At 44.6% G+C, this 24,156-nt stretch overlaps 1 long non-coding RNA gene across 1 annotated transcript; it reads right to left on the minus strand.

Moving 5' to 3' along the window:
• Positions 1-6,603: 6,603 nt before the first annotated feature.
• LOC135572427 (uncharacterized) lies at positions 6,604-13,017 on the minus strand. Its single transcript, XR_010464288.1, has 2 exons — positions 8,738-13,017; positions 6,604-8,431 (listed from the first exon to the last, which is right to left on the minus strand). It is a non-coding gene; the product is annotated as an uncharacterized LOC135572427 (long non-coding RNA).
• Between the last annotated feature and the right edge of the window lie 11,139 nt (positions 13,018-24,156).

Raw genomic sequence — 24,156 nt, forward strand, 5'->3', positions numbered from 1 at the left:
CTATGTAGTGGTGAGGACTATGGTATGGAGTGGTGGGCTATGGTAGTAGTGGTGAGGGCTATGGTAGTGGTGAGGGCTATGGTAGTGGTGAGGGCTATGGTAGTGGTGAGGGCTATGGTAGTGGTGAGGACTATGGTAGTGGTGAGGGCTATGGTAGTGGTGAGGGCTATGTAGTGGTGAGGGCTATGGTAGTGGTGAGGGCTAATGTAGTGGTGAGGACTATGAGGTAGTGGTGAGGACTAATGTGGTGAGGACTATGGTAGTGGTGAGGGCTATGGTAGTGGTGAGGGCTATGGTAGTGGTGAGGGCTATGGTAGTGGTGAGGACTATGGTAGTGGTGAGGACTAATGTAGTGGTGAGGACTATGGTAGTGGTGAGGGCTATGGTAGTGGTGAGGACTATGGTAGTGGTGAGGGCTATGGTAGTGGTGAGGACTATGGTAGTGGTGAGGGCTATGGTAGTGGTGAGGGCTATGTAGTGGTGAGGACTATGGTATGGTAGTGGTGAGGGCTATGGTAGTGGTGAGGACTATGGTAGTGGTGAGGACTATGGTAGTGGTAGTGGTGAGGGCTATGGTAGTGGTGAGGGCTATGGTAGTGGTGAGGGCTGGTGGTAGTGGTGAGGGCTATGGTAGTGGTGAGGGCTAGTGGTGAGGGCTATGGTAGTGGTGAGGGCTATGGTGAGACTAATGTAGTGGTGAGGGCTATGGTAGTGGTGAGGGCTAATGGTAGTGGTGAGGCTATGGTAGTGGTGAGGGCTATGGTAGTGGTGAGGGCTATGTAGTGGTGAGGACTATGGCTATGGTAGTGGTGAGGGCTATGGTGAGGACTATGGTAGTGGTGAGGACTAGGGCTATGGTAGTGGTGAGGGCTATGGTAGTGGTGAGGGCTAGTGGTGAGGGCTATGGTAGTGGTGAGGGCTAATGTAGTGGTGAGGGCTATGGTAGTGGTGAGGGCTAGTAGTGGTGAGGGCTATGGTAGTGGTGAGGCTATGGTAGTGGTGAGGGCTATGGTAGTGGTGAGGGCTATGGTAGTGGTGAGGGCTATGGTATGTAGTGGTGAGGACTAATGTAGTGGTGAGGGCTATGGTAGTGGTGAGGGCTATGGTAGTGGTGAGGACTAATGTAGTGGTGAGGACTATGGTAGTGGTGAGGGCTAATGGTAGTGGTGAGGGCTAATGGTAGTGGTGAGGGCTATGGTAGTGGTGAGGGCTATGGTAGTGGTGAGGGCTATGGTAGTGGTGAGGGCTATGGTAGTGGTGAGGGCTAATGGTAGTGGTGAGGGACTAATGTAGTGGTGAGGACTATGGTAGTGGTGAGGACTATGGTAGTGGTGAGGGCTATGGTAGTGGTGAGGGCTATGGTAGTGGACTAATGTAGTGGTGAGGCTATGGTAGTGGTGAGGACTATGGTAGTGGTGAGGACTAATGTAGTGGTGAGGACTATGGTAGTGGTGAGGGCTATGGTAGTGGTGAGGGCTATGGTAGTGGTGAGGGCTATGGTAGTGGTGAGGGAGTGGGCTATGGTAGTGGTGAGGACTGGTATGGTAGTGGTGAGGACTATGGTAGTGGTGAGGCTATGGTAGTGGTGAGGGCTATGGTAGTGGTGAGGGCTATGGTAGTGGTGATGATAGTGGCTATGGTAGTGGTGAGGGCTATGGTAGTGGTGAGGGCTATGTAGTGGTGAGGCTATGGTAGTGGTGAGGGCTATGGTAGTGGTGAGGGCTATGGTAGTGGTGAGGGCTATGGTAGTGGTGAGGGCTATGGTAGTGGTGAGGGCTATGGTAGTGGTGAGGGCTATGATAGTGGTGAGGGCTATGGTAGTGGTGAGGGCTATGGTAGTGGTGAGGGCTATGGTAGTGGTGAGGGCTAATGGTAGTGGTGAGGACTGGTAGTGGTAGGTGGTAGAGGGCTATGGTAGTGGTGAGGGCTATGGTAGTGGTGAGGGCTATGGTAGTGGTGAGGCTATGGTAGTGGTGAGGACTATGGTAGTGGTGAGGCTAATGTAGTGGTGAGGGCTAATGTAGTGGTGAGGGCTAATGTAGTGGTGAGGGCTATGGTAGTGGTGAGGGCTATGGTAGTGGTGAGGACTAATGTAGTGGTGAGGACTATGGTAGTGGTGAGGGCTAATGTAGTGGTGAGGGCTAATGTAGTGGTGAGGGCTATGGTAGTGGTGAGGGCTATGGTAGTGGTGAGGGCTATGGTAGTGGTGAGGGCTATGGTGAGGGCTATGGTAGTGGTGAGGGCTATGGTGAGGACTATGGTAGTGGTGAGGACTTTGGTAGTGGTGAGGGCTAATGTAGTGGTGAGGGCTATGGTAGTGGTGAGGGCTAATGTAGTGGTGAGGACTAATGTAGTGGTGAGGACTAATGTAGTGGTGAGGACTATGGTAGTGGTGAGGGCTATGGTAGTGGTGAGGGCTATGGTAGTGGTGAGGGCTATGGTAGTGGTGAGGGCTATGGTAGTGGTGAGGACTAATGTAGTGGTGAGGACTAATGTAGTGGTGAGGACTATGGTAGTGGTGAGGGCTATGGTAGTGGTGAGGGCTATGGTGAGGGCTATGGTAGTGGTGAGGGCTATGGTAGTGGTGAGGACTAATGTAGTGGTGAGGACTATGGTAGTGGTGAGGGCTATGGTAGTGGTGAGGACTATGGTAGTGGTGAGGGCTATGGTAGTGGTGAGGGCTATGGTAGTGGTGAGGACTATGGTAGTGGTGAGGGCTATGGTAGTGGTGAGGGCTATGGTAGTGGTGAGGGCTATGGTAGTGGTGAGGACTATGGTAGTGGTGAGGGCTAATGTAGTGGTGAGGACTGGTAGTGGTGAGGACTGGTAGTGGTAAGGACTATGGTAGTGGTGAGGGCTATGGTAGTGGTGAGGGCTTTGGTAGTGGTGAGGGCTATGGTAGTGGTGAGGACTATGGTAGTGGTGAGGACTGGTAGTGGTGAGGGCTATGGTAGTGGTGAGGGCTATGGTAGTGGTGAGGGCTATGGTAGTGGTGAGGGCTATGGTGATGACTAATGTAGTGGTGAGGGCTATGGTAGTGGTGAGGACTATGGTAGTGGTGAGGGCTAATGTAGTGGTGAGGACTATGATAGTGGTGAGGGCTATGATAGTGGTGAGGGCTATGGTAGTGGTGAGGACTATGGTAGTGGTGAGGACTATGGTAGTGGTGAGGGCTATGGTAGTGGTGAGGACTATGGTAGTGGTGAGGGACTATGGTAGTGGTGAGGGCTATGGTAGTGGTGAGGGCTATGGTAGTGGTGAGGGCTATGGTAGTGGTGAGGGCTATGGTAGTGGTGAGGGCTATGGTAGTGGTGAGGACTATGGTAGTGGTGAGGACTAATGTAGTGGTGAGGGCTATGGTAGTGGTGAGGACTGTGAGGCTATGGTAGTGGTGAGGGCTATGGTAGTGGTGAGGGCTATGGTAGTGGTGAGGACTGGTAGGGGTGAGGACTGGTAGTGGTGAAGACTGGTAGTCTGTTCATGGGTATTGTTCTCTGTTTCAGTGCCTGATGATAACGAGTGGAAATATGGGCGGCAGGCCTGGGAGAATCATTACTCCCAGATGACACAGGGGGTGGGAAAGAACCGGATATGTTTGTGTGCGTGCGTGCATGTGTGCGCGCGTGTGTGTGTGTGCGTATGTGTGTGTGTGCGCGAGTGCGTGTGCGCATGTGTGTGCGCATGTGTGTGTGCGCGCGTTCGTGTTTGTGTGTGTGCGTGGGTGGGTGGAGAACGGTAGCTAGCTACGAGACACTCCAAACTCACATGCGACAAGACAATTACAGTTCAATCCCCTGCAATTACTCCATCAGAAAGACATCATGTCCTATAAGATATAACAGTACGTAACTAGAACACCCAACTGATGAATACTTGAGATAGAAGCTCCTCATAGAGAACCACAGATCCAGGATCATATTATCCTACCCCAATCCTGAACTTAACCACCAGGGGGAGGGGTGCTCTACAACAATGACAGAAATTCAACAAAAGGGCTCACCAACAAAAACATACAAAAGGACTAAAAATTTGAGGCAGGAGGAGTACGTTTTTCTTGATAAGCCCTTTTAGTAACTTCTATAGTTTTTGTGAGGGCAGTGGTCCACAGGGAGAAGTCAGATGTCAAATGCCCAATAAGCTTTAAAATAGACGATGGGATATGGGGCACCCTGCCCAGTCTAGTACCCACCCTACAACTAGAGCACCTTTAAACACAGTCTAGTGCCCATCCTAGAGGACCTTTTAAACACAGTCTAGTGCCCACCCTGGAGTACCTTTAAACACAGTCTAGTGCCCACCCTAGAGGACCTTTAAACACAGTCTAGTACCCACCCTACAACTAGAGGACCTTTAACCACAGTCTAGTACCCACCCTACAACTAGAGGACCTTTAAACAGAGTCTAGTACCCACCCTAGAGGACCTTTAGACAATCTAGTGCCCACCCTACAACTAGAGCACCTTTGGACACAGTCTAGAACCCACCCTACAACTAGACACAGTCTAGTACCCACCCTAGAGGACCTTTAGACACAGTCTAGTACCCACCCTACAACTAGAGGACCTTTAAACACAGTCTAGTACCCACCCTACAACTAAAGCACCTTTAAACACAGTCTAGTACCCACCCTAGAGGACCTTTTAAACACAGTCTAGTGCCCACCCTAGAGTACCTTTAAACACAGTCTCATACCCACCCTGCAACTAGAGGACCGTTAAACACAGTCTAGTACCCACCCTAGAGGACCTTTAGACACAGTTAAGTGCCACCCCTAGACAACATTAAAACACAGTCACTTCCAGTCAAAAGTTTGGACACACCTACTCATTCAAAGGCTTTTCTTTATTTGTACTATTTTCTACATTGTAGAATAATAGTGAAGACATCAAAACTATGAAATAACACATATGGAATCATGTAGTCACCAAAAAAGTGTTAAACAAATCTAAATATATTTTATATTTGAGATCCTTCAAAGTAGCCACTCTTTGCCTTGACGGCTTTGCACACTAGAAAATAGTACAAATAAATAAAAATCCTTGAATGAGTAGGTGTGTCCAAACTGGTACTGTAAATATTCACACCTCTGAGTGAAAAATATTCAAAATAGTCTCAAATATTCACACCTCTGAGTCAATTAGAATCCCCTTTGGCAGGGATTACAGCTGTGTGTCATTCTAGGTAAGTCTCTAGGAGCTGTGCACACCTGGATTCTACACTATTTGCACATTATTCTTTTTAAGTTCTTCAAGCTCTGTCAAGTTGGTTGTTGATCATTGCTAGACAGAAATGTTCATGTCTTGCCATAGATGTTCAAGCCGATTTAAGTCAAAACTAACTAGGCCCCTCAGGAACATTCAATGTCGTCTTGGTAAGCAACTCCAGTGTATATTTGGCTTTGTGTTTTAGGTTATTGTTCTGTTGAAAGGTACATTTGTCTCCCAGTATCTGTTGGAAAGCAGACTGATCCAGGCTTTCCTCTAGTATTTTGCCTGTGCTTAGCTCTATTCCATTTATTTTTATCCTAGAAAAACTCCCTTGCCAATGACAAGCATATCCATAACATGATGCAGCCATCACCATGCTCACTGATGTGTTGTGTTGGATTTGCTCCAAACATAACGCTTTGTATTCAGGACATATTTCTAGCAGTTTTACATCAGTGCCTTATTACAAACAGGATGCAAGTTTTGGAATATTTGGAATATTGGTATTCTGTACAGGCTTCCTTCTTTTTATTTAGGTTGGTATTGTGGAGTAACTATATATACAATGTTGTTGATCCATCCTCAGTTTTCTCCTATCACAGCCATTAAACTGTTCTAAAGTCACCATTGCCCTCATGGTGAAATCCCTGAGCGGTTTCCTTCCTCTCCAGCAACTGAGTTAGGAAGGACGCCTGTATCTTTGTGGATACTTTCTGAAGGCAGCGTATGTAGTGCATGCTCTAGGCTACTGCACATTTATGCTAATTTCACTCTCTTACCGTGACTGACAGGACTCAAGGACTCATACATTCCCACCAAAATGTTCTACTGTCTATCTATGGGGAAATGTAAACACAGATTGCAGTAGCCTAAATTAGATACAAAAATAATACTAAATAAAACAATCTTAGATAACGCAGTCATTATCAGAGTATTCTTAGAACTAAAGATAGCAAGTTCCTGTGATGATGTCTGTGCAACACTTCACAATCAAGTGGAAACACACAGAAATGTCTTGTTGATTGAACTGCCAAGTAGTTGTCCTTTTGATAAGAGCATGTGCTAGTTGCTGGGTGAAATCCAAACCTCTTAAAAGAAACTGCAGTGGTGAGTCATGGTTACCCAGGGAGGGAAGGAGGGAGAGAAGGAGAGAGGGAGAGAGGGAAGGAGGGAGAGTCTGAAGCTGCAGTGAATCCTTGCTGTCACAATAACAGGTGAGATCATAGGCCAGGACATCCAGTATTAATGTCTGAAAGTGTCAACTGTCAGACTGAGACATTGATAGAGGAATTCTAAATTCCTTTGTTTTAATTGCCAAAACCAATTTCGCACTCGTTTCTATTCATTAATGAGGTGTAAGTTCATTAATTATGCATGAAGTAGATCGAGACCAGTCTTAAAAGCCAGGTAAAGAGCGTTTAATTCCAGAGAGTACTGAAGCATACACATTTTTCCACAGGTTATAAACTGAACATGACATCATCAGTTTATCCCCCCTCTCTCCGATTCTCACAAGAGCCTATTGTTAGTGTTAGGTCTGGAAACTCTCCCAGACATTTCTTATCTTTCTGACAAGCCATAGCCTCGCTTCTCCGTTAACTTCCCAAGAGGCCCAGACAATTAATTCATTCTGCTTACATTTTCAGTAACAGCTTAACCAATAACTTTTACTTTTCATACCATAACATAATAGTATTAGAATAAATGGTTCTAATCAATAATGTATACATAATTAATCATCTAAACTATAATTTCCTCTAACAATCCTCCCTTTGATCAAATATTATACATTCAATTCTACATCTAGTTTTATTTAATCATAAAAAATGAAAGTATAAACGAACTTAACTAACCTTTTTATAGAGGTTTATCAGATTATCATATGAATAGACACATAATCAACAAATCAATTATAAATGTTTATCCAACTCTTCACATTTCATTAATCAAATCTAACCTTAACTCCAACTGTTTTTAAACCTACATCAGAATCATAACTCTTCCTTCCGGATTTTCGTCACGACCTTCATTAAAAAAACAGTTTTTAATCATGGAAACAAATTACAATCTAATTCCCCTTCATCTCAACACTAGCCTCAACAAACATAAATTCCCCACAAATGACAGATCCAGATTCGTCCACTTCCTCGGTAGACATGCCTTCAGTCCTCCACAGGTCAGAACCTGGAATCGGCCCATAACGCACCATCTGTAGTGTCATTGATCTCTCCAGAGTCCTGGAAACAAGGCCTCGCACACAGGGAATTAGACAACAGCCGCATAAAATTAAAACAGTCATGCAGGTGGATACAGCCCAAAACATCACATTTTTCCATAAATACTGTCAACCCAATTTAGTTCAGAGAAGTATCCACCCCAGAGTTTCTGCCAACCCGTGAGCCAGGGTGGTCAAAACAGCTGAGGCTTCGGGCACTGATTCGTCCGGAGCTGTGCTACCTGGGATGTAAGACATGGTCCTGATTACCACGCCCACTTCCTCCTTTTATCTAATGCAATTCTATTCTGTCAGGTCTTCCAGCTGGTTGCTTCAGTCTGTTCTACAAAACCTTTAATAACACTTCTGGTAACTATAATTAATCCAGTCTGCATTCTTTTTGAGAGTAGATCACCAGAAAATGCTTGACTCTAATCCTGTTAGTATCTGATTTCTTGCCTTGAACTCATCCGGCACACCTCGTGGAACCCCAATGTTATCAATATATACTCTGTCGTCAAAAGCCCCAGATGGAGCATCTCTTCTCTCTCGTTTTGGCTAACTTCATGTCTTGGTGTTGTATGAGTGTAAAAGGCATTCCTAACCAGTCCAATCAGTCGGCAATACTGACCACAAACTCATTCCCCCGCACAACCACCAGATGGCGACACTGGCCCATTTTATTTTATTGAAATCCCCAGAGTTCAACCAGCCTGTCAATTCAGACATGGTCTCGTCAGTGGTCATATTCTCTGTACTAACTTGGTTCCTGGGGATATAAATAGTGCAAATCTATACAACTGTCATTATCTGGCATTCCTGCTTTCATGAACAGCTTTACCATACATGCCATTCCCTTAGGGGAATTAATTCCGTTCAGTGGGAAAGGGATAGTTGTTAACTGGGGTTTAGCGTTCGCACAGGCATAACATTCTTCTTTAGCCACTGATCTGGCCATATATTGAATCCATTCCAACCATAAGTTGGACTCCCCAAACCCAGTCTCCACCTCTATAACTTCTTTAAGGTCTTTGGTCTGACTATTCGTACTGGTCCTTTACCCTGGATGATTACACTAGGAATAGCCGTTGTGTTAGAGGGATTGGTTGAACTTCGGCCAATCATATTCTCCTTATCGACTCTAACTTCTGCCACCTGGAACGGTACCATAGTATCAGTTGAAAACTGGTCGAAGCCCACATACCATAACCCGAGGTCCTGAGTATTGACCGCCTTAATGTTAATTCGCACCTTTATACAATACTTCCTCTGCTCGGGAACACAGTCCAAAACGCCAACCCTTACTAAACTCCACCTGGTCCCAAATTGAGTGTATGGGTTTACGTAGCCATCCCTTTCAGTGTGAGCTATGACCTGGCTCCACGACTTACACGGTGATTTACACAAATACTTCCCATAGAGTCCCATGGTTCTAGACTGCCAAGGAGTGAATGACCCCAATTGGTCTACACAAAATTCTACTGAGAGATCCTTGCCCAATTCCACCCTCACTTCCTTACTATTTTGTTTCAGTGACCTTTTGAGAATCTTTGGTAACATCCCATTTCCCTCCTCTAGCACATGAGTCAAATTATCCTCTTTGGCACTCTCCGGGGGATCATGGTGAATCAGGAATATGGCCCCCACAATAAAACAGCTCAGGATGGTCAGTGCACACATGAAGCCCCACCCTCTCCCCGAGAACATATCAACAGCCAGAGGCCAAGCCATCACTTCACTTCTATGAACGCTCACAGCTGGGGAAAGGTCGGGTATAGGGAATCTTCAGAAGGAGTTTGACCCCCGTTCCATATGGGTCACGGTTCCTCTCCTACTCCTGTGATTGTCCGACAGTGCTAGGGTGACTTACCCTCTTACAATGTGTGATATGCACCCAGGTAGCTCTTTCGGCTAATCTCACAGCGAAGGCAGTCACCAGTAGTACTTGGAATGGTCCCTCCCACCGAGGCTGCTTCCAGTTTTTTTTCTTTAGTGATCGGACCCAGATCCAGTCTCCTGGTTGAATCTCGTGTGCCACCTCCTTCTGTAGTTCTCCTGCTGGGCATAAAACTTTTGACATACGGGTTTGGCTAATAAAACAGTTTCTTATTCGTTCTGTTTATTAGCCAAAAAAATCGTATTAGTTAATTATCGCGTAGGTCACATCCTATTCCAGAACACTATTTACCCATCCCCCTTTTGTTACCTGGCTCTGCCCAGGTAACAACCTTGCCTTATTCTTACACAATGACTCCAATTCTCGCTTTTGTCTCCACTTAGTATCTACACACTATGTTATCTTTGCTCTTCCTGGCTCCCCTTCTAAACTTCTCTGCTCTCCAACCGTCAAGGTCTCTGCAGTGCGGGGGAGGGCTCTTCTGCCTGCCCGTGGCTGTTTTTCACATTCCCAAATTTGAACTACATGCCTCACTGTTTGTCTTTCTAAACTCATGGATTTTCTTTTAGAAAGAACATGTCTATGAGCGGCTTTTCTCTAAAGTCCTTAATCAATCTATCTTAATCCTAACAATAATCCTAACTCATCATAGATGTCCTATATTCCTGTTAAATATAATACTATTTAAAAACTTATAATCTAATAAATGCTAACCATATTAAAAATCCTTCCTACACTAACAAGCCCTCTCCTTGGGGACCCTCAGTATTCTATCTGACAATAACATGGATTTAATGTGTTGCAAAGTGTGGAATAAAACTTTGGTCCTGGAAAACAGAGTAAAGCAGAACAAAGCATTCTTATAACCCATCTGGTCCTCTCAGCTATTCTTATCCAACACCAGGTGGGCACCATGCCACCCTTCACGACAGGGAGAACAAACATACATGGGTCATCCTCAGTCAGTCTTATCCTCCCCTGAAAGTATGCTTCACCTCAGCCTCTCCAACTGGAGCATCAAGCAAAGGCATCATGCCTGAAGCCTTCACCACATCTGTAACAGACTTCTTAAAACACGGTATGATGCAAGCTGCACATCACATCAATAACAAATAATACAAGAATTAGGGTCAGAAATCCAGTACCCACCATACCAGTGTACTTACCTAACCAGGCTCCCAACTCATTTGAACAGTCAGACTCCTCCACCCCCGCGATGGTCCTCATCTCAGCAGATAGTGCATCAAGCCCATTAAGGCCCTTAGATATACTACCATCTGGACTGGTGTTATTAGGAATATACGTGCAACATTGTTCACCGAACATCTTGCAGGCGCCCCCCTGACTAGCAAGAAGCATATCCTAAGCAAGTCTATTCTGTATAAGACAGCCACAAATTGTCCCTACCATCAAAACCAGTCTCCGTGCCTAATTGATCAATAGCTGAATAGTCTAACATTAATTACCTGAATGAGATTTTTAACACAGTGGTGGCAGGTTCGGTCCAGGGGTGGTAGAGGAGTGTGTCTGACCCTGGTTCGTCTGGGACCTCTGGTTTTGGCAGTACCTTAATAGAAAACACACCCACCGTGTCTGTCCCGGTCCTTTGTAGTCCGGGGGTGTAAGTGCCTGCATCAGAGAGCTTAATAGTTTTGATGGTTAGTAGGATTTCATCACCTTTACAAAGTTCAACAGTGCTCCCAGGTTTCCCCCATATCATGGAAAACCTATCCACCTTTGTGGGATTCCCTATGCTATAAGGATATCCTCTTCTACAATCCCAGAACTGTCCCAAGTTGGTTATCATGTAATCCCCATATGGACACCCTCCCCCATTACACAGGTAATGTCCCCCCTCTTTTGACACTCCTGTACACGGGTGTTAAAACCAAACAAACATACCTCAATTTCTTCCCTGCCCTGTTGGCTCAAAATATGTTATCTTCCCCTATTTATTCTCAATGATGAATATGACTTTCTCTCTGTTACAATACCAACTCCCTAATAGCCCATTCAAAAAACTTCACAGCTCATGTTATAAGACGGAATCCTGAACCCCTTTCTCATTTGTGGCTCAAACAGTAATTCTAAGCCCTCAACCAAAACTGCTTCATTTCTAATGAATTTACCTTAAAACTAGTAACTCAATATGACCCCATTCATTATACAAATGACTCTCCCCTGAGGCTGATCAGACCTCAGAAGCCAGTCATGATAAGGTCAAAAGGCCATACCATATTAGACATAAAGATCCCTTTATCCTTACAATAGAAATAGTCACCTGTATAATTCAAACCCATAAAAAAAACATCTCATAAGGTTCCATCTGTGAGCGTGCCTCTTTAAAATCTCCTTGCACTAAAACAAATCGTTCTAACAGTTGTTTTATATATATATAATTTGCAGACCTTTTTCAATTTGGTCGTTTAAAGCTGCTCTCTCCCCCACTCTCCCCAAAATTATAATCCCAGGAGGCCTCTAAAAGTGAGACACCACACACCTAACTATCATTCACTAATGCTACCTCGAATCAGAAACTCAATAAGTGAACTATAACTAAAACCTAATGATAATTCCCCTTTGACTCAAATCATTAATCATAAGTTTTAAACATCGTCTACGGATATGTTTACTTAAATGACCATGCTACCTTTAGATACAATTAACCCGATAACATTATTATCCAATGCATTACTTTTTCTCTCTGCCGCAAATGTCGTACATTTCACAGTGTAAGGAATCCGTAATTTAATCCCCGATATTTAATAAATATGCATTCGCATTCTCTCATGGCTCCTTTAATTTACTTATTTTGGGTAACTCTCATCCGTTCCGGAACAAAGAGTTCTATCTAAAACCGCCAGAACATACTGTTCAAGTTTAATCAACCCCTAAAATTGACCATAACCAGTAAACAAATAACCAAACCATTTTTATATCAAATTCTTAAGAGTTACTCGAAACCCCGATACACACACTAACAGCCATACATTTTGCTCCGTTATCCCCAGTCCCTGGTGACAAAAGTGTCTCGCTAGTGACGTCATCATCAAGCGCTCAACCTGCCAATTCGTAGCGACTTCAAATGAATTGTAAATAATTCTTGTTCGATTAACCAAACCTAATTTATCACATCTGTTCAAATCCTGAATTATAATTTACCACCCCAACCAACATCTCTAAATTCGCCAATTTTATAAAAGCTTTTCGATGGGCATAAATCATAATTGTCTCTTTGTTATCATTTAGAATCCATTTTGCTCAAAATACCTGTCTCGTCTTTGACTTAGTATTTTAATTACAACTCTATTCCCAATACGTTATTCACTTGTCTAATTACAAACTCAGACTAGCATTAGTGAGTGCACGCCTTAAAAATGCCTTGTCTCTGGGAACGTGGAAATCCCCTTAACCCAAACGTTTACTACAAAAACAAAACCTAATAATTATGATAATCCCCTCACATCGTTTGTTTTAAATCCCTTGAGGTATCATGTAACTTATTTTTCTATCTTCGAATTGTCGTCCCACAATATTTTTTCCACTGTCATACACTCAAACCACTGTGATTACCGTGCACTGTCCGTTTAAGATAATACTTTTCATTTGTTACCCACAATGAGAACGGAAAACAGATCGTTTTTAGAATACGTTACTTTTTGTTCAAATTCACTGGCGTTACCTTAACCAAAAATCAAAAATCAATAATCAGAAAAACAATCACAACTTCTTACGATTAAACTATTCTTACCTAATTTATAGTCCAAAGCGTTGCACTATATAGCCCCATTGAGTGTCTAGCAATTCCGTTGCTTGGCTATAGACACAAATCTGCCCGCCTTTGTAAAATATATATTCCCTATTCAGATTGAGTTCAGTTTTAAATTCTAATCATCAGAGTAAACCCAACCGAACTTCTCAATTTACTATACCCTAACATTAAACGTACCATGTTTTTGTGTTAAACTTCTCATGTCAATTGATTCATAATTAGCCATAACGTCCAGGCAGGCTGGAATTGTATTGTATCTCTCCGTTATCCCCTCCATTTAACTTTAGGTAACTCTCTCTCTTCTATGATACATCTATTTAATTACGACTCCCATCTCAATACATTATTCCACCAGATCATTTTGGGCGAAATAGCGTTTTACATCGAAATTGTCTCGCCGTTATTTTTAATGACTTCTTTTATCAATTCTATCTAGAACACATAATATCCGTTCAGTTATATCTTTTGCAAACACTGGCGACCGTATTTTTCAGGCAAAACATGCAAATAGGTCAATTACGATCTAAAAATCCATTTTAGTTAAAACGCCTCGGCCGGGAACCGAACCGTGGATTACCGTTGGTGAGACTGTTGCTCTCGCCACTATACTACCAGCGCTCTGAATTTGACCGAGACTCTCCGCAAATATACCCATTTTTACAGTTATCTGTAATTGTTACTCCGACATCTAGACAACAGAAAATAGCCCAAATTTAAACGCCCAAAGTTTTCCCTCAGTTAGAATTCTCGTTTTCTGCGCGTCTCTTTCTCTTTTTTGCTTCCGAAAGCCAAACTCCGGCTGTGTATAACCCCTGTTTATTCTGCTTTTTCACATTATTATCACATTCCTTATGTATCTGTTTTATAAGGGATTCTAGCTTTTCTACATTTAGACGGCCGTCAAAATCATATATTTTTTTCCCATTTAGGACAGAAATCTACATTCCTTCTATCTTTTTGTTTCATATAACGGTAATCTTCCGTCTCTGCAGAAAGCAGTTTAGAAGGGTTTACTACCCATTATAATAAATTCCTGCCCCTCCTAATAATTCCAATCTTCAACCCTTTATGTTAATTTCTCTTTATTGGAATCCTTATTTACTTACGCCTAGTAATTCCAATATTTAACACTTTATGGTTAATATCTCTTTTATTGGAATCCTCATCTACTAAAGTCTGACATTAAGTCTCACCCGTATACAATACATTACTGTTCCTTTAGGACTTTTGCTAAGATTGTCGCTCCAAATCAGCCTACTTGTAGGGTTGACCGAAGACAAATAGACCGAGTCTCAAGAGTCTCCGTCCACTCGTCGTTCAATCTGATACTAGTTTTCACCCGTATACAGCGATCACTGTTCTTATAGGACTTTGAACTAAAATATCGCCCCAAATATAGCTTAATCTGTAGAGTTGATTGAAAATGACCAACGGAAAAGCAACTCAATTGTTCCCCATAATCTAAATAAAGACCACCAACCTGCAGTGTCTATTACCAAGATCTATATATCTATGGGGTCACTTGTTCTGTCTCTCCGCTGGATACTTTGTTCAATCTGACATTTAACTCACCCACACGATCACTTTTCACTATCAAGAACACTGACTACTAAAAACCGGGAAAGACCCCCCATACATACATCGCTCGATCTCCCGTCAGTTCTGGGGCTTCTTTCGAGGCATTTCTCCCCATTCTTAATCCTTACCGTTACTAGTAGCTATGGTCTTTAAACACTTATCTATGCCCTTCTATATAATTTTAAATTCTATGTGCGTGCAGTTCTATAAATTTGTAATTTACCGTTACTTAGTTACTTCTAGTTACTATTCTGTCTGCCTATGTGTGTGTTCCTTTAAAAATAATCAGTATGTCTTTTCCATCCTGTGAACCGCGTCCATAGAAGACTTTTGATCGGACATCACATTTCACCCGTAGGATATTCCTTTTGGGACTTTCAACGTTAAATGTCTTGAATCTCACTTCTCTAGACTAAGTTGACCTCTCCTGTGAACCACGTCTATAGAAGACTTTCTTTTCGGACATCCCATTTCACCCATAGGATATTCCTTTTGGGACTTTCAACGTAAAATGTCTCAAATCTCACTACTCTAGACTAATCACTTATCATTTGATATTAATTTCTTTCAGCATTGTACAGGTTCATTTATTCTGTTCGCCTAGAATTACCCTGCCTTCTCACCAAGCCTAATTTATCCTCACCTGTTTTAACATATCTATCTGCTACTTTCCACAGTCAGCTTCCCATATACAGATAGACTATTAGGTAAAAACTTTATTTAGGTATGTTTATTGAATTATTGGCCATCCTATTTGTACGGAACAAGCGTCCTAATTCTCCAATGCGTACTATATCACTCCTTAATAATCCTTGGCTTGCAAAACCAGGCTTTATTAAGCTCTAGTTTATTTGATGGTAGCGCACCTTACCTCAGGTCAATTTCAGACCTGCTTCCATTTTATCGATATCCTGGTTAATACCCCCGGTAGAAACCCATTTTATTTGTTCGGAATATTCAAGCACCTATTATTGATCAAATTCAACTCCTTCATAACATTTTAATCAATAAATATCCTAAATAATCCCTCCCAAATTCGAGAATTAAAATCTACTTTACCTGCTGCCGGCTGGGAAAAGCACTGTTCGTTGTATCTAGTCACCCTTCCTGTCCTCCGTGATAATACGCAGGCCTGTTTTAATTTGAACCTCAATTCAGAGGTCAGGTCTTTAGTAAAACGAGTCAAAAACTCTTCCGTGCACGATTTCCAGCTTATTACCTTCAGATAACAGGGAGAGGTTTTAAAATCCGGCTCGAAGGACCAAATTGATAGAGGAATTCTAAATTCCTTTGTTTTAATTGCCAAAACCAATTTCGCACTCGTTTCTATTCATTAATGAGGTGTAAGTTCATTAATTATGCATGAAGTAGATCAAGACCAGTCTTAAAAGCCAGGTAAAGAGCATTTAATTCCAGAGAGTACTGAAGCATACACATTTTTCCACAGGTTATAAACTGAACATGACATCATCAGTTTATCCCCCCTCTCTCCGATTCTCACAAGAGCCTATTGTTAGTGTTAGGTCTGGAAACTCTCCCAGACATTTCTTATCTTTCTGACAAGCCATAGCCTCGCTCCTCCATTAACCTTCCCAAGAGGCCCAGACAATTAATTCATTCTGCTTACATTTTCAGTAACAGCTTAACCAATAACTTTTACTTTTCATACCATAACATAATAGTATTAGAATAAATGGTTCTAATCAATAATGTATACATAATTAATCATCTAAACTATAATTTCCTCTAACAGACATCCATTAATCCAGTTGTCAGACTGAGACATCCATTAATCCAGCTGTCAGACTGAGACATCCATTAATCCAGCTGTCAGACTGAGACATCCATTAATCCAGCTGTCAGACTGAGACATCCATGAATCCAGCTGTCAGACTGAGACATCCATTCATCCAGCTGTCAGACTGAGACATCCATTCATCCAGCTGTCAGACTGAGACATCCATTCATCCAGCTGTCAGACTGAGACATCCATTCATCCAGCTGTCAGACTGAGACATCCATTCATCCAGCTGTCAGACTGAGACATCCATTCATCCAGCTGTCAGACTGAGACATCCATTCATCCAGCTGTCAGACTGAGACATCCATTCATCCAGCTGTCAGACTGAGACATCCATTCATCCAGCTGTCAGACTGAGACATCCATTCATCCAGCTGTCAGACTGAGACATCCATTAATCCAGTTGTCAGACTGAGACATCCATTAATCCAGTTGTCAGACTGAGACATCCATTAATACTATTCATTTGATTAAATTCCAACCATTACAATGAGCCAGTCTTCCTATAGCTCCTCCCACCAGCCTCCTTTGCCACACACACACCGACCTGCATATTCAGTGACTGTTGCTGAGGGGGAGTATATCATTTTAAACACACACACAAGCACAGTACACACATCACTGATAGTTGCTTTGGGGAAGTACAGAATCCACCCAGTCTATTTCCCCTATGGTAGTGGAGAGGCTCTGGTCAGGGCTATGGTAGTGGAGAGGCTCTGGTCAGGGCTATGGTAGTGGAGAGGCTATGGTAGTGTAGAGGCTATGGTAGTGTAGAGGCTCTGGTCAGGGCTATGGTAGTATAGAGGCTCTTGTCAGGGCTATGGTAGTGTAGAGGCTCTAGTCAGGGCTATGGTAGTGTGGAGGCTCTGGTGAGGGCTATGGTAGGTTAGAGGCTCTGGTGTGGGCTATGGTAGTGGGGAGGCTCTGGTGAGGGCTATGGTAGTGTAGAGGCTCTGGTGAGGGCTGTGGTAGTGGAGAGGCTCTGGTGAGGGCTGTGGTAGTGGAGAGGCTCTGGTCAGGGCTATGGTAGTGGAGAGGCTCTGGTGAGGGCTATGGTAGTATAGAGGCTCTTGTCAGGGCTACGGTAGTGTAGAGGCTCTGGTGAGAGCTACGGCAGTGTAGAGGCTCTGGTGAGGGCTATGGTAGTGGAGAGGCTCTGGTGAGGGCTATGGTGGTGGAGGCTCTGGTGAGGGCTATGGTAGTGGAGAGGCTCTGGTGAGGGCTATGGTAGTATAGAGGCTATTGTCCGGGCTATGGTAGTGGAGAGGCTCTGGACAGGGCTATGGTAGTGGAGAGGCTCTAGTCAGGGCTATGGTAGTGTGGAGGCTCTGGTGAGGGCTACGGTAGTGTAGAGGCTATGGTAGTGTAGAGGCTCTGGTGTGGGCTATGGTAGTGGAGAGGCTCTGGTGAGGGATATGGTAGTGGAGAGGCTCTGGTCAGGGCTATGGTAGTATAGAGGCTCTTGTCAGGGCTATGGTAGTGGAAAGGCTATGGTCAGGGCTATGGTAGTGTAGAGGCTATGATAGTGTAGAGGCTCTGGTCAGGGCTATGGTAGTATAGAGGCTCTTGTCAGGGCTATGGTAGTGTAGAGGCTCTAGTCAGGGCTATGGTAGTGTGGAGGCTCTGGTGAGGGCTATGGTAGGTTAGAGGCTCTGGTGTGGGCTATGGTAGTGGGGAGGCTCTGGTGAGGGCTATGGTAGTGTAGAGGCTCTGGTGAGGGCTGTGGTAGTGGAGAGGCTCTGGTGAGGGCTGTGGTAGTGGAGAGGCTCTGGTGAGGGCTATGGTAGTGTAGAGGCTCTGGTGAGGGTTATGGTAGTGGAGAGGCTCTGGTGAGGGTTATGGTAGTGGAGAGGCTCTGGTCAGGGCTATGGTAGTGGAGAGGCTCTGGTGAGTGCTATGGCAGTGGGGAGGCTCTGGTGAGGGTTATGGTAGTGGAGAGGCTCTGGTGAGTGCTATGGCAGTGGAGAGGCTCTGGTGAGGGCTATGGCAGTGGGGAGGCTCTGGTGAGGGCTATGGTAGTGTAGAGGCTCTGGTGAGGGCTATGGTAGTGAAGAGGCTCTGGTGAGGGCTATGGCAGTGGAGAGGCTCTGGTGAGGGCTATGGTAGTGTAGAGGCTCTGGTGTGGGCTATGGTAGTGAAGAGGCTCTGGTGAGGGCTATGGTAGTAGAGAGGCTCTGGTGAGGGCTATGGCAGTGGAGAGGCTCTGGTGAGGGCTATGGTAGTGAAGAGGCTCTGGTGAGGGCTATGGCAGTGGAGAGGCTCTGTTGAGGCTTCTGCTGTCAGACTGTGACATACATTAATCAAGCTGTCAGACTGAGACAATCCACCATGTGGGGCCAAAGAAGACCAACGCCCTCATATGTCATTATCACAATAGACTCACCAGTCTAAGATCAGGATATCCAGTTAGTGTGTTTTACCCAGTGCTAACCTCGACTGCAAGGCAGTGGTATGCTACTGAGATCAATACAATAGACTGAAGAAGGAGCACACCAGGCTAACCGCTAGGCTACATATTGTAGCGACCTTAACCCAACATAGCGATCTCGTTAAAATGTTCGGATCTCTTGGCGTAACAGTCGCGGATCCGTGTTCCAATTCGTTATAATATGGAGGATAAATGAATGTCAGTGCATAATCCCTTCGAGAGTGATGATATCATCTTGAATCCTTTAAAAAATGTTTTATCTCAGACGGGTCCTGATACATGGTGCCTGATTTGTGTACAACAAAGTTAGCATAATTTCGATTGGTTTAATACTGTATAATCCGACAATAAGGATTTGATACTGTATTTTGTGGGTTACCTTGTAGAAGGCTTCAGGAATGGATGATTTCCACTGGTTGGTGGTTTGATGTGCTTGTCCTGATTTACACAGCACTGGGACACTCATGGCATGCCTGCCACTAGATGTCATTTTATAGAATAAAAAATATAAAAAATTACCAAAATTCTGGTAGTTTACTGGTTAACTTCGAGTTTCCAGTAATACCCTACCTTTGCAACCTTAGATGAGACACAGCAAAACAAAGCAATTTGCATCCTAATGACAATGCATCCGACAAGGTGAACCATCCTGCAATTTCAACCTTTCAATCAGATCATATTCAACTGGGTGAACAATCATATGAATCCAAGCCTCATATGAGGGGCCGTATGTGTCAAGCATCTCCGAGTGTAGTGCTGCTTTTGCCTTTAAGATCACAATCAATAAGGTAACAAGGACAGTGGAGATCTGATACTGGATCAGGACTCAGACGCTTGATGCGCTCCCAAACCTCATCCGTCAGGGGTGACCTGGTCAGAACACCCAATTCCCTTTCACCTGCTCCATGATCCAGCAGCACGTGGCAGACCAGGTGGCGGTCCTCACAGTAGGACTGTCCAGGTTCCATAGACCAGGTGGCGGTCCTCACAGTAGGACTGTCCAGGTTCCACAGACCAGGTGGCGGTCCTCACAGTAGGACTGTCCAGGTTCCACAGACCAGGTGGCGGTCCTCACAGTAGGACTGTCCAGGTTCCACAGACCAGGTGGCGGTCCTCGCAGTAGGACTGTCCAGGTTCCACAGACCAGGTGGCGGTCCTCACAGTAGGACTGTCCAGGTTCCACAGACCAGGTGGCGGTCCTCACAGGACTGTCCAGGTTCCACAGACCCGGTGGCGGTCCTCACAGTAGGTCTGTCCAGGTTCCACAGACCAGGTGGCGGTCCTCACAGGAGGTCTGTTCAGGTTCCACAGACCAGGTGGCGGTCCTCACAGTAGGACTGTCCGGGTTCCACAGACCAGGTGGCGGTCCTCACAGGAGGACTGTCCAGGTTCCACAGACCAGGTGGCGGTCCTCACAGTAGGTCTGTCCAGGTTCCACAGACCAGGTGGCGGTCCTCACAGTAGGTCTGTCCAGGTTCCACATACCAGGTGGCGGTCCTCACAGTAGGTCTGTCCAGGTTCCACAGACCAGGTGGTGGTCCTCACAGTAGGACTGTCCAGGTTCCACATACCAGGTGGCGGTCCTGACAGTAGGTCTGTCCAGGTTCCACAGACCAGGTGGCGGTCCTCACAGTAGGTCTGTCCAGGATCCACAGACCAGGTGGCGGTCCTCACAGTAGGTCTGTCCAGGTTCCACAGACCAGGTGGCGGTCCTCACAGTAGGATTGTCCAGGTTCCACAGACCAGGTGGTGGACCTCACAGTAGGACTGTCCAGGTTCCACAAACCAGGTGGCGGTCCTCACAGTAGGACTGTCCAGGTTCCACAGACCTGGTGGTGGACAGTCCAGGGCCCAGAAGGCTGCAGTGATCAGGGGAATCTCCTGGAGGGAGTTGACCGCGTCCACCTGGGCCCCGTGGGAAATGTAGAGAACCACCAACTCAGGGATACCCAGGCGCGTTGCCATGTGTAAAAGTGTGCCCCCGTCTTTGCTCTGGGCTTGTTCACATTGACCCCTGGAGGCAGGGAGGCAGGCAGGCAGGGAAGTAGAAAATGCCTTCATAATCATCTGATTTTGCATTATCCAAAGATCAAATCAAATCAAATTTTATTTGTCACATACACATGGTTAGCAGATGTTAATGCGAGTGTAGCGAAATGCTTGTGCTTCTAGTTCCGACAATGCAGTGATAACCAACAAGTAATCTAACTAACAATTCCAAAACTACTGTCTTATACACAGTATACACACACACAAGCACAGAGACATGGCAACCTGAACATAACACGATTTGACCTTCACTGAACACTAATATGCTTCATTCTATTCCATGTTGGTTCAACATCATTTCATTGAAATGACGTGGAAACAACATTGATTCAACCAGTGTGTGCCCAGTGGGACAGTACAGTAGTGGTGTGTGTCCACTCAGAGACAGGCTGTTGACCCTCAATTACAGGGCCACACAGTGGCAGTGAGCGACCATACGGGCCACGTGAAGCTGGGTCTTCCCATTGGGCTTCCTGTTAATCCTTCCTGTTATTGCAGAAGCACCAGGGCTTTCTCCAGTGAGTTGTACATCACACAGGGAAAGGCCATCACTAATGAACACTCCAGCAGAGTGTCTGAATGTCTCTTGCACATTCATTTACACTGCCTAATAGCAGGGGTATGTACAATTGAAGTCGGAAGTTTACATACACTTAGGTTGGAGTCATTAAAACTCGTTTTTCAACCACTCCACAAATTTCTTGTTAACAAACTATAGTTTTGGTAAGTAGGTTAGGACATCTACGTTGTGCATGACACAAGTAATTTTTCCAACAATTGTTTACAGACAGATTATTTCACTTATAATTCACTGTATCACAATTCCAGTGGGTCAGAAGTCTACATACACTAAGTTGACTGTGCCTTTAAACAACTTGGAAAATTCCAGAAAAGGATGTCATGGCTTTAGAAGCTTCTGATAGGCTAATTGACATCATTTGAGTCAATTGGAGGTGTACCTGTGGATGTATTTCAAGGCCTACCTTCAAACTCAGTGCCTCTTTGCTTGACATCATGGGAAAATCAAAAGAATCAGCCAAAACCTCAGAAGGAAAATTGTAGACCTCCACAAGTCTGGTTCATTCTTGGGAGCAATTTCCAAACGCATGAAGGTACAACATTCATCTGCATAAACAATAGTACACAAGTATAAACACAATGGGACCACGCAGCCGTCATACCACTCAGGAAGGAGACGTGTTCTGTCTCCTAGAGATGAACGTACAATTCACAAAATGGTACAATTCACAAAATGTGGATATATTAAAGCAACATCTCAAGACATCAGTCTTGGTCGCAAATGGACAATGACCTCAAGCATACTTCCAAAGTTGTGGCAAAATGGCTTAAGGACAACAAAGCCAAGGTATTGGAGTGGCCATCACAAAGCCCTGACCTCAATCCTATAGAAAATGTGTGGGCAAAACTGAAAAAGCGTGTGTGTGCAAGGAGGCCTACAAACCTGACTCAGTTACACCAGCTCTGTCAAGAGGAATGGGACAAAATTCACCCAATTTATTGTGGGAAGCTTGTGGAAGGAATTCCTGAAACATTTGACCCAAGTTCAACAATTTAAAGGCATTGCTACCAAATACTAATTGAGTGTATGTAAACTTCTGATCCAATGGGAATGTGATGAAATAAATAAAAGCTGAAATAAATCATTCTGTCTACTATTATTCTGACATTTCACATTATTAAAATAAAGTGGTGGTCCTAACTGACCTAATACAGGGAATTTTTACTAGGATTAAATGTCAGGAATTGTGACAACCTGAGTTTAAATGTATTTGGCTAAGGTGCATATAAACTTCCGACTTCAACTGTATGTTCCATTACATTGTTATATAAGGTGGCACAAAGCGCAGGAGTGAATATACCTGCATGCACGAGGAGAATGACAACAATAAGTCATTCATCTTTACATCCCTTTCCAACTCTATAAACTCTCCCTGTTCACAGTTTATATCTCTGTAAAAGCATCCTACTCAGTACTCTAAGTGGGTCTGATGGAGGTCTAGCGCCCTCCAGTGGGTGGTATCCTACAGTACTCCTCTCTGCCTGTGTAAGCACTGTTGACAGTTAAATAACCCACCACACCCTCCAGTGGGTGGTATCCTACAGTACTCCTCTCTGCCTGTGTAAGCACTGTTGACAGTTAAATAACCCACCACACCCTATCTAAACAAATGCAAAGAACAAGGTAGCCACAAAGCTGCTACCAATGCCCTGAGTATCAGATGTAGCAGTTGGAGACTGTTCACTAGGTGTGTATAGAGTTCACAGAAGGCTGCTGAGGGGAGGATGGCCTTTATCTTGGCCAGGCCGCAGTTGTAAATGACAACATGTTCTCAGCTGGCCTACCTGGTTAAATAAAGGTGAAATAATAAAAGAATGAGGGCCGGAATGGAGCAAATGGAAAGGCATCAAACACCTGAACACCACCAGTCATTACCAGAGCCCGTTCTCCCCAATGAGGTGCGACCAGCCTCCTGTGCTAGAGTTAACACAATGCCCCTACTATTTACAAGCTGATATGTGTGATCTATCAAATCCCCAACCAACCACACATGGAGGCCTACATTAGTCAGTCAACAGTGTCAGTAGGATACACCTTTACCATGCGTGAATTTGATCACAACCATGCCTTTACCTTAGTTCCTGCATACTCCTACCATGCACAACCTAGTCTGGAATCAAAACTGACTAGGACAACCATAAGCTAGCACAACCACAACCCTGCCTTGCTTGTATGAGGCCAGGACCATGTGTTTGTCCTCCACCTCCAGCAGCAGTGTAGAGTATCTCCAGGACCTCCACTTTGTTGTAGGGCCTCCAAGAACCGGCCTTGATCCTCCTAACAGTCTGCCGTCTGTGGGTCAGCAGCTCCTCACTGTCCCTTCTCTTCTCCTGGTGTTACTACTGCCCTCACCAAGGCATGGAGGCACCTTCTGATGATGTCATAAATGGTGCATCGTAGTAGGCTTACACAGACATCCTGGGGTTCTTCATACAGCTACAGGACTAGCTCTGGTCCATCACGCTATGACAACAACGACGAGTTGCCTCCGAGTGTACTAGACTAGAGGAACGTGCACTATCGCCCTGGACCAGAGCTAGGAAGAGACATGAGAAAAAATGTAAAAGCTTTACCTTCAACATGTTGTTTAAACACAGTAAAAAAGAGGAACTGGAAAAAGATAGAACAA

The sequence above is a fragment of the Oncorhynchus nerka genome, linkage group LG7, assembly GCF_034236695.1.
Source record: "Oncorhynchus nerka isolate Pitt River linkage group LG7, Oner_Uvic_2.0, whole genome shotgun sequence".
In the NCBI taxonomy this organism is placed as follows: domain Eukaryota; kingdom Metazoa; phylum Chordata; class Actinopteri; order Salmoniformes; family Salmonidae; genus Oncorhynchus; species Oncorhynchus nerka.